Genomic DNA, 11,702 nt, shown 5'->3' with positions numbered 1-11,702 from the left:
AGCCCCATGTTCGTGGCGCATAAATTGTGAGGCAGGAAACAATGAGCCTTGAGATGGGAGAGGGAGGTGAGGACATTGCCTATGAGGTGGACTTTTTCTTGTGGGCCGTGGGGAGTCCTGGGCAGGTTCCTGTCAAAGAGGGAAGTGGTCAGATCTGCATCTTAGACAGCAGTGTGGAGGTGGACTCAAGATAAGGGGCAGGGAGGACAGTTTTGTGGCCATTGCCATTTTCCAGATGAGAGATGGGTAAGAGTTCGAACTAAGATACAAGCTTTTACACATAGTGTAGTCACACACACACACACACACACACACACACACACACACACACACAATTTTCCAACTGAAGATTTTCGTGTATTCTGCAGAAAAGCCCACTTGAGCTTGGTAGACACAAAGGTGGAATTGTGCAACAGGAACTCATGTCTCTCTTAAACACTCTTTTTTAGTACCAGCAGATTTCGAGCGTGAGTTCAATGCTCCTATGTCAGCTCTAAGCAGCACGTATTTCCTGTCCTTTGCATTTTTTGTTTTTGGAGACATTTGTGAGGAAGTAATTCTTCCTTATTCTTTTGGGTGTTTATTTGCTGCTTGTCTCTTGTCTGAAATATTTTCTGTTATCTACTTTCCTGGTGAGGCTCTAGTCTGGGGAGTGAACACCCTGTATTAGCTCACATTTTCCACATTTAGTTCTTCACTTCTTTCCTCATATTGTCCAGAAGAAACTCTCAAGCAGCAAAATTGATGAAAAGATTTTGTCTCCTCTCCATAGCCTCTCCCCACCCCCTGCATGGACTGATGTGTTTCCTCATGTCCTGTTCCTTTAAAATAGTAGACTGAAAGGTCTGCTCATTCATTCCAGAACAGTGGCTCAGAGAGGCGCTGCTGGTGACCTGGACTCTGATGGGAATGGTAAGCTTGGGGCTGTGGACTCAGAATAGTCTCTGACGGCTGCATACCAGCTGGAGGAGGGGAGGGGACGTGGCGACCAATACACCCTGTCTATCCAAACTCTCCTGCTTCAAAGGAACGTTGATTTCATTGTTCCCTAAAGAGGATGAGTAAATAACGGGATATTGTCAGGAGCCAGGGTGTTTCCTGCTGGAGACTAGGGTGCTGCCAAGTGTCAGAAGACTTGGGACCTAGGTCTGTATGAGCCACTCGTGAGACGTGTGGGTTCGGACGAGTTACTTCACCTCCGGAAGACCCATTTTCACTTTATAGACAATACAAGAGATAATAGAATCTGTCGTTTTGCCCTTACAGGTTGTGTGATGTTGGGTGTAGAAACATTTTGGATACTGAGAAATGCATTTTGGAAATAACGGTCTAGTAGGAGAACTTTCTCTTGAACATTAAACAAAGCACCACTGAAACAGCTTTGAGTCTAATAAAAGGGTTTGAAGAAACACAGAGAAAGTATGCAAGATGCACCTTCAGTTGGGCAGGAGTATGTAATAATGTCTTGATAATCCATTACAGGAAGACCCATGACAGATGCTTGCTGGCTTTCTTTTGCCTTGCAGTCTACTTCTCTCTGTCTCTCTCTTTTCCTTTTCAGGGTTTTACAGAACTGATTTCCACGCCAGCCAAGGCAGGCACCCACTGGAAAGTGGAAGCTGGGATTTAACACTATGAGAAGGAGGGCACTGGCCTCAGACCCACCACCTAGGTTTGGATCTCAACTCTTCCCTTCACTCCCTAAGGGTACCTGGGTAGGTTTCTTTGCCTGTCTTGACCTGAGTCTCTTATGCATAGATTGGTTAGGATTTTATTAAGGTCCTTTCCAGCGCATGGATTCTGTATTGTCCCAGCATTGAGTCAATAATACCTTCCAGGGGCTGAAGAGCCTGGAGTTGCTGAGTGACTGAGTCATCACTGGTGCAGGATCTCCTGTCCACTCAGGGCAATTATCAGGAGTTGACACTGCTGTGCTAAGGCCCTGGTTTTGTCCCCTCACAGTGGCGTGGGGCTTGGACACACCACAGCTTGCCCAGGATGCAGGAACGTGCGTGGTGCAGACAGATACCGTGTTTTCCTTCAGTCCTGATTCTGGGAAAGCAGCAAGAGAAGAGGTTGGGGAAGGGAGTGGTCACTCTACACAGGCACTCAAGGCGAGGGGAGTGGGAAGAGGGTGACTTGTACAGTAGCAGGCCACCGCTGAGACCTGCCAAGGGATGAGTATTACTCAGAGGGTGCGTCCAGTTCCCATTTTACAGCAGAAGTAAACTCTCCAGACCCTGTTGTAGTTGGCTAATGGTGATCCCCAAACCACAGGCTCCAGAGATATGAGCCAGCGTTCCAGGAAAAGCCACCCACGGGAGAAGGGAGGACAGAGGGACAGAGCCTGGAGCGAGGGCCTGCGTGTTTGGGGCTGATTGCTTCAAATGGAGGGTGATTGCGCCTTCCAGCTCAGGGTTCATTGGTCAGACCTCCAGCGCAATCCAGTCCACATCCACAGAGGCCTGCATGGCAGAGAGTTAAGTCTGCCCTCCCCAAAGTCAACATCCAGTGAACCAACAGAGTCACGGGGTCACTGGGAAGTTCTTCACTCTGGTTCTTTTTTTTTTTTTTTTAAGCTTAGAAAGACCAGCTCACCACTTAGGAGGCCTTGTGTGGATGGTTCTCCAAACCCCTGGTCAGTTGGCTGTCTTTCAACTAAAACACAGGGTTAGTTGAATTTTCTTCCAAATCTCATTTCAAACAATTATCTTGGCATGTTATCTGTAATATCTCCTTTGGAAGGTTATTCCACATTAAAAAAAAATTCATCATATCCTGTGAATGAGTGGATTGAGAAGTAAAACCTCAAGTCAGTGAAGATGTACGAAGACATGAGTGACTCCTGAACTACCTTTGACTGCGGCTCTCAGCAGCAGCAAAGGAAGACCCTAGAAAGATGCAAGTCTGGACCCCTGCAAAATTTGAGCGGTCTTCCTTGAAAAGTCAGTTGTTTAATCCCTTGCCTTCAGGTCAGATCGTACTTGAATCATCAGACCCTGTGGTCCTTCAACACACACACACACACACACACACACACACAGAAAATACACATTTGTATGCAATATTGCACACCCCCTCCCCCAAACTCTCAGCAATTAGGAGTTGAATTCCCCAGTCTGCTGAGCTGGACTTAGAGACCTAGCAAAAGGGACTCTTGAGAAGAAAAAAGGAATTCCACACTGGTGAGGTTAGGGCTGCCGTCCTTAAAAGCGAAGGGGTTTCACCCTTAAAAGCGAAGGGGTTTCACGGAGCCTGACTGCTTTAGAAAGGGACAGGTCCTGATGCTCCCAGAGGGGAATTGGGTGAAATGCTGGGGAAGGGGTCCAGGAGCCTTGAAGATCAGAACCGGCGCTGGGACTGGGTGGCCCAGTGGGGTTCACCTTCTGAGCATCCCCACCTGCCCTCTCACTCCCACCGCCCAGGGCCCTACAGTTGCTCTATTCTTCACCCATCTCTGAAAACCTTCCATCTCTGATGCTACTTCAAAGCCCCCTGGGAAAGCCAAGTTGCCAATTAAGCCTCTTTGAGGCAGGTTCTCATTCCTTCCCCCACTAATTGAAATGTTACTCCTTTTACTAAACTCCTAAACCACCCAAACACAACGGGTCCTCCTCATTTGCATTGTAACAACGTCCCTAATGTGCTTCCAAGAGCTTTCCGTAAAGGGGACCTTCTCTCCTCTCCCGAACGGTCAAAAGCAATTCGAGGCAAAGGCCTTCATTTCCATCCCTATACAGCTGCTCATTAGCTAAGGTGGAAGAAATTCCTTTTATTCTGGATTCATTTCCCAGGATGATAATGTCTTTTTTGTCTCAGGCCACTGTTCCCAAACTAGCCCTTAATTGCTGGTAGTAATTGAGTTAATACATATTTACAGCCTGGTAAGGTTAAAGAAGGTCTCCTGTAGTTTTATTTGAGGCATTTTATCTAACCTGCAATAAAATCATTAACAAGTTGTTCGGTGTTAATTCTCTATCCTTTATCTTGTCTCTGCCCCTTGGGAAAGTCGGGTGAAGGCAGATGGCTTTGGCGTGGGGATCGATTCTCAGGCTGGGTGGACCAGAGAGCCCCAAACCTCACCTCAAAAGTCACCTCCAGGTCCTCTATTCAGAGAGGAGGGCCTCTCCTCGGTGGAAGCAGATAGCCTGGGGCAACACTGTGTAGCTCTCCCAGGCACCCAGCCAAGCAGCGCAGGCAGGGTGATGAAATCCCATCAAAGCCACAGGGCTGGGCCAGGCTCCTGAATTAGCTCCCACCAGTAACTCGAGCCCCAAGTGGCCCACAGGCTGGGCACCGAACCAAGGTGTCAGGGCATGCGACCGTCTGGCCACTGGAGCCCGCCCAGAAAGAGGGGCTGAAAACAGAGCAGGAGGAGGGGCCAAGGGCCAAGGGCAATGCCAGGGGAAGCCAGGGGTTTTCCAAACTTTACCCTGGGAGGCCCGGATGGCTGCCTGTGAAAAGTCGCTCTTGTCACATCCCTTCTCTCTCCTTCCCAAAAGCAGCGGGAGTGATGTGGAGGCCCCCTTCCCCGTGGGATTCCAGGCCTCTTCATCCCATCAGAGGGAAATTGGCTTACCAACAATGAAGCTGTCTTGAGTCAACAGCATGTCTGACTACCCCCAGAGTACTGCTCCCGGTTGCCTGACACTTCCTTTCTCTCCCCCTTGCTTTGCTTGGGATTCTGCCTTCTTTTCCTGCTGACCCATCCCTGAGGAGTGGACCAGGCTGTGTGGCAGAGGCTGGTATCCCCCAGAATCCACGTTGCTGTATATTTCCCAGCCACACATCTACATTTTCCAGCTCCCCTTGCAGTAGACACGGTGTGGGGAAGGGGGGAGTGACAAGCGCCAGCTCTGAGCTCTTTGCCCTGTCTGGCTGCCTGGCGTGAAGATGACCCTCTGGGCAACTTCTGAAGCCAAATGTTAAAAATGGCAGAGCCTCAGTCAGCTCAAAGACTTAAATGATAGGTGGAGGGTAGCGGCTCCTCCCATCCTGTGTATGAGCTTGAAATCAGTGTCCATGGGGTGTAAACCACTGTACACTTTGGGGACTCTTGGTTATAGCAGGGAATTTGCTATACAGTCTGAGACTGTTCATATAACACTAGGAACTGTGGGAGTTGTTGCCTTTGCCTAGAATGTTCATCCACCAGTGCCTCTCCCGTGCATCCCTTAAGACTCAGCTCAAATTCCAGCCCCTCCGTGGAGCATTTCTGTGGGCAGAGGACCCACAGAAGTAGCTTTATCTGGTGATTCATCCATGGGCTGCAGCAGAAGCCACCTTTGCCCACCTACACGGCCCACTGAGTGAGATTTAGAAACTCAGCCCAATGGCCAAAAGCCTCCAAACCAAAGGTAGCTCCCTCTGAGACTCTGATTTCATAATTCTTTTTTTTTTTTGCGATACGCGGGCCTCTCACTGTTGTGGCCTCTCCAGTTGCGGAGCACAGGCTCCGGACGCGCAGGCTCAGTGGCCATGGCTCACGAGTCCAGCTGCTCCGCGGCATGTGGGATCTTCCCGGACCGGGGCACGAACCCGTGTCTCCTGCATCGGCAGGCGGACTCTCAACCACTGCACCACCAGGGAAGCCCTGATTTCATGATTCTTTGTTTCTGAAATCAGGCTCAAGAGCCTTGGAGGAGGGGAATAAGTACTAAGCTGATTTCTCGGGTGATTCAGCAACCTGGCGATAGATGGGCCCTTAGAAAAGGCCCTGCCTTTTTCCTTACAGATGAAGAGGCTGGGGCCCAAAGTGGAAAGGCAGAATCAGCACCCGGGCCTCCTGACTCTCAGCCCGGTGCTCCTTAATTGTCCTATTTAAGCAAGGCAGGTGACACGCTGTTGTCAAGTCTCCCATTGCATCCCCTGGTCCAGGCTCAGAATTATTTGTTCTTTTCAGTTCTCCAAGTTGTGCTTCAGCCCGCTCTGTTTCAGTGTTCTCAAGTACTGCCCCATGCCGCCTTCCTTCAGTCTGAGCACTTCATGTCAAAGTTCTTGGTGCTGATTTCCAGCCAAGGCATGTTGGGAAGCTCCAACATTTCCAAGGTTAACTGTTCAATAGCCTATGGACAGATATAGCCCACTCATGGAACATAGACCCATTCCTTTGCTCTATAGCGAGGGGCTGGGCCAGGCAGGAAACGTGGCATCACTAAACTATTCCCTGTCTTGTCCTTCTCTTCGCGGGAGGAAGAGTCCTTGAGGAGGAATTCCGTCCCCATTTTACAGAGAAAGGAATGAGAACTGAGGTTTAGAGAGGTTTGCTGATTAGCTCAAGGCTCTACAAGCTGTGATGCCTTTCTTCTGATTCCCCCTGCACAGTCCTCTGTCAGAGTGAGAAGTTTATCTTTTTCGCTTTCTAAGCCACAAAAGAAACACTACGGTATGGTTTGGGGGTATATTTTGGAATTTTAAACTCAATCGACCACAATTTCTCTTATGATTTCCCAAAAGCAGAGACTTATTTTGCAGTATTCATTTCTTAGAGTCTAAGAGACCTATTGGTCAAAACTTGACATCTGACCTAACATAGGGGTTGATGTCGTTTTCCACAAGGCAGTCCCATCCTGTCAGCACTTTTTCTGATTGTTGGAGCTGGTTCAAAACCCACACTTCTGCCCTCACATCCTTCCTTTCAGGAAGCGGCAGGAGAGTCAGAGTCCTGGATGCTTGGCTCAGGGGGGGTCCTTAAGGTTATATAGGTCAATCTTCTCGTATTTTCGGGGGGACCATAGGCCTATAGCGAGCTGGTGGCAGGGCTGGCCCGGTGTCCTGACTCTTCAGCACAAAGTGCTTTATGGACAACATGTGATAGTGAACCCAGATTGGGTAGTGTCTCCGTAAAGTAAAGAAGGAACATCATTTTCTTTCAATTCTATAGCCTGGAGCAAGGAGGAGTCCATTTTCCTTTGGGAAATATGTTCCGTACCATCCTGTCTATAATTCATGGATGAAATGGTCACCTTTTGGGATTGCTGATGCCTGTTTTCCTCTGGGATGGCTCCCTGCATCTTTCTGATTCATGGCTCTGCTCTGTCAGCAGTTCTTTTTTAGCTTAGTGACTGTGCATGTGGGGAGCAGGGAGGTAGTGGTGTGGGTAGGGTGACAGTCACTCAGACACCGCAGCTGCAGGAGGGAAAGGGAGTGTTTGACAAGGTTAGAGTTGGGGGTGCCCACCAGCGGCCATTCCTAAGCATATTTATTGTATGCTTAGTATAATGAAGGAAGATTGCTCCGTATATGCACACTTGATCATTCCCTTCGTGCTTTTTCCATTTGGTATAATTTTAAATTCCTTAACAAAAACCTTTGGAAAGCAGAGACCTGGAGAGGAAGAGCTAACGTGTTGCGGAGTCTACAGTACTCTAGGAAAAGTGCTTCTTTCTCTTTTTTTTAAATTTTATTTATTTATTTATTTTTTATACTGCAGGTCCTTATCAGTTATCTATTTTATACATATTAATGTATATATGTCAATCCCAATCTCCCAATTCATCCCACCACCACCCCCCGCTTTTCCCCCTTGGTGTCCATACGTTTGTTCTCTATGTCTGTGTCTCTATTTCTGCCTTGCAAACCAGTTCATCTGTACCATTTTTCTAGGTTCCACATATATGCGTTAATATACGATATTTGTTTTTCTCTTTCTGACTTACTTCACTCTGTATGACAGTCTCTAGGTCCATCCATGTCTCTACAGATGACCCAATTTTGTTCCTTTTTATGGCTGAGTAATAGTCCATTGTATGTATGTACCACATCTTCTTTATCCATTCGTCTATCGACGGGCATTTAGGTTGCTTCCATGACCTGGCTATTGTAAATAGTGCTGTAGTGAACATTGGGGTGCACGTGTCTTTTTGAATTATGTTTAGGAAGGCTGCTTCTTATGTTCACATATATATGAGGAAACTCTTTCCATCCCCAACAATATCATGAGACAAGTAATCGTATTTTAATTGTCATGGTGAGGCCATCTGTTCTCAGAGCAGTGACTTTCCTAGAGCTCACAGCTAGTAAGTGGCAGAGGTAGGATTTGAATTCAGATCCTAGGAGTCAAAGCCACAATTCTTTCCACAACATCAATCTGCCTCCCTCAGTACCTAGAACTGTTAGCAAAGAGGAACAAAAACCCAATTTGTAGCTTGAGAAAAATGAGTTTGTAAGTCTGAGAGGCAAGAAATACAATAGTTTCTAATCTCAAAATTGGGACTAAAGTTCCAAGCTGTGCTAACTGAAATGGTATTCTCCAAGATATGGTTCCCCCCTCAAGAGACCAGCCATCAGTTGGGAGCCATGCCTGATACTTGTGTCCCAATAGGTAATGGTTCAGAATGAGCCCGTGGGTGAGGGATAAGATTGGCTGGTCTAAAGGAGAGGACTGAAAGATCTGAGATGCTAGATCTGAGTCCAGACTGCGGTCCTGTCTGCCAGTCTGTTAAAATTGTGTTTGCCACGGGCCATGGATGTGTTTATACCATTTATCAGAACCTCTTGTGATCTGGCAATAAGGAAACCCAACTCAGTTGTAGACAAATATTTTGCAGTAATTTCATTTACTTAACAAGGGCGGGCTCTCTCCCCTTGGAGAATGAAGCTGGAGCCGGTGTAATCACTGGTCAGATCTTCTCCTCACAATGGTCTGAGTGGGAGCCTCTCCCCTCTGTGTTACCTCCCAAAGGAACAGGGGATAAACGCCCTTGTAAGACAGTTGGTCTCATTTTGTGGATGTGAATTCAATGTCTCACAGCTCCATTCTACTCATCCTAGCTCCGGCTTAAGTTTTAAAAACGAATTCTCTCTGCATTAATCTGAAAAGATCCTTCAAACAAAAGCTCAACATCTGAGTCTATTTACTGAGTGTGCAGCTGTGTCAATTGGCCAAGACAAAGCAAGGCTTCCTGGTCAGCCCACAATGGGCTGCAGGTAGTCCTGCAAACAGAGAAACACAAGGCACGGTCTTTTCAGGAGCCAGCAGCCCTCCTTCCAATAAGGGAAGAGCTGGAGCTCAGGGATCAAGAGAAAAGGAGTGCCACCCTTCCCCCACGTCACCACACACACAAGTGGGGACTGAAGGATACGATCTGTAAGCCCGTCAATTAGGGCTATTAAAAAGGTAATTAGCCTTCTTCCATGGAAACCAAGGGCAGAGATGTGAAAAGGGGAAATTCATTTCCATATGGTTACATTTTTATGTGACCAGTACACTTTCTCAAGGAAGTGAGATAATATTGTTGAGAATATCACTTGGTCATTCATGATGGGAAGGTGATATCAAGTAAATTTAAGAGTTATCTAAGAATAAAAATAATAATTTTTTATTCCTGAAAAAAATTTTTTTTCTGCTATTAGTCAAACACTAGATTCAAATCAAGTGGCCAGAGTTAGGAGGCCAGGGAGGAGTTGAGAGTTATTTCCTTTCTAGTTTTCCTCTCCCGAAGAGAATCGCGGCAGGAGATGAAATCTGAAAATGTCAACAATGAACAATTTGTCTTGGATTCTGATAAGTGTGAAATTCAGAATTAGTGTTTCTGTTCCCTCTCTTTTCAAACATGTGTGGGTATTTTGGTAATAAAGCCCAAGAGAGAAGAAAATGAATTGAGGAAAGCCCTTTCTCATAATGAGATTTGAAGATATCTATTGAAATGGATCTGAAGTATACAGTACTCTGCAACACTGGCCCAGTTCACAATGAACATAGGGCTTACACGTGTTTACTTTGTCTCTGTGTGTGTGCATGCTTTCAGGTAAAAGATAATTTAATTTTGTTTTGTTTTTCTCCACCATCTCTTTCCTTCTCTTTCACTTTCTCTTCCCACTTTATTGAAGTCAAACGTACCTGCAGGGAGATGCACAGAGCTTAAGTATCCAGTTGGATGTATCACATCTTGTTAATCCACACAACAATCAAGATATACAATATTTCCACCACTTCAGAAGTTTCCTGCTCCTGTATAGTCAATAACCACCCCCAGGTAATCACTGTTTTAATTTTTATTGCTACATATTCGTTTTGCCTGTTCTTGAATTCCATATAGATGATATCACATGGTATGAATTTTTTGTGTGTGACGTCTTTTGCTCAAAATAGTATTTTTGAGATTCACCTGTGATGTTGATGGAGTGTATCAGTTTATTCTCTCTCATGTATAAGTAGTATTCCATGGTATGATGACACCACAGGGGACCCATTCTTGTATTGATCGACATTTGGGTTGTTTCCAGTTTTAGGCTGTTATGAAATAAGCTACTGTAAACATTCTTGCACAAGATCTTTTTTGGGCATATTTTTTTTTTTTCTCTTGGGCCATTACCTAGGAGTGGAATTGCTGAATCATAGGTTAGGTGTATGTTTAATTTTATAGGAAACTAAGAAACTGACAGTTTTCTAAAGTGGTTGTACCATCTTATGCTTCCAGAAGCAATGTATAAAAGTTTCAGTAGTTCCATCTCCTTACAAGCATTTGATGTTTTTAGTCTTTTTAACAGTAACTGTTCTAATGGGTATGAAGTGGTAATCTCATTGTGGTTTTAATTTGCTTTTCTCTAAGGACTAGTGATGTCAAAAACCTTTTCATGAGATTATTATCATTTGCATTTCTTCTTTCTTGATGTTTCTATTTAATTATTTTGCCCATTATTTATTGGCTTTTCTCCTTATTCATTTGTAGGTATTCTTTATATGTTCTGGATAAAAGTCTCTTCTAATATAGGGGTACAGCAAATATTTTCTCTTGGTCTATGACTTTCATTTTCCTTTTCTTAATGGCATCTTTTTGATGAGCAAAACCTTATTATTTTGAAGAAATCCAATTTTTCCATTTTTTTCTTTATGATTAGTGCTTTTGCTAGCCCATCTAAGAAATATTTGCCTAACTCAAAGCTGTGAAGACACTTCTCTATGCTTTCTTATAGCAGCTCTACAATTTTAGCTTTTGTGATTAACTCTACAATTCATCTCAAATTAGTTTTTTGTGTATGTTGTGAGGTAAGGGTTGAGGTTTATATTTTCCAAGCATTTATCCAGTAGTTCCAGAACCATTTGATGAAGACTTCCCTTTCTCCATTCAATTGTTCTGATGCCTTTTCATAGATCAATTGACTATATATGTGTGGCTCTATTTTTGAACTCTCTGTGTTTTTGTCTTTCTTTATGCCAGTGCTACTTTGCCTTGATTGTTATAGATTTTTAATACATCTTGAAATCAGATATTGTGGGTTTTCTAATCTTCCTCTTCTTTTTAAAGATGATTTTGGCCACTCTAGTCCTTTGTATTTTTATATAAATTTTAGAATCAACTTGTCAATATATTCAAAAAGGTTCATTGAGATTTTGACTGGGATTATGCTAAACCTGTAGATCAAATTGGGAAGAGGGAGAAAGGCTTAACATTGATCCTTTCAATTAATGAACATGGTATCTCTTTCTACTTATTTGTTTTCTTTTTCTTCAGTAATATTGTATACTTTTTAATATAGAGGTCTTGCATGTATTTATTTAAACCTATTCCTAAATGTTTCAAGTACTCTGATGCTATTGTAAATGGTAGTTTGAAAATTTTATCCTCTAATTGTTGTTAGTATGCAAAAGTAGAATTGATATTTGACCTTGTAGCTTGCTATGCTGCTAAATTCCCTAATTAGTTCTACTAGTGGTTTTATACATCCTTTAGGATTGTTTACATACATATTCATGACAT

General features: G+C 44.5%; 1 long non-coding RNA gene across 1 annotated transcript; it reads left to right on the top strand.

Moving 5' to 3' along the window:
• The first annotated feature begins 743 nt into the window (after window positions 1-743).
• Window positions 744-9,971, top strand: LOC109547818 (uncharacterized). The gene is made up of 3 exons (XR_002173747.2): window positions 744-912; window positions 1,562-1,715; window positions 9,832-9,971. It is a non-coding gene; the product is annotated as an uncharacterized lncRNA (long non-coding RNA).
• The last annotated feature ends 1,731 nt before the right edge of the window (window positions 9,972-11,702 follow it).

Source organism: Tursiops truncatus, chromosome 4, assembly GCF_011762595.2.
Source record: "Tursiops truncatus isolate mTurTru1 chromosome 4, mTurTru1.mat.Y, whole genome shotgun sequence".
NCBI classification, from domain to species: domain Eukaryota; kingdom Metazoa; phylum Chordata; class Mammalia; order Artiodactyla; family Delphinidae; genus Tursiops; species Tursiops truncatus.
Note: the sequence above shows the minus strand (reverse complement) of the source record. Positions and strands in the feature narration are given on the sequence as shown.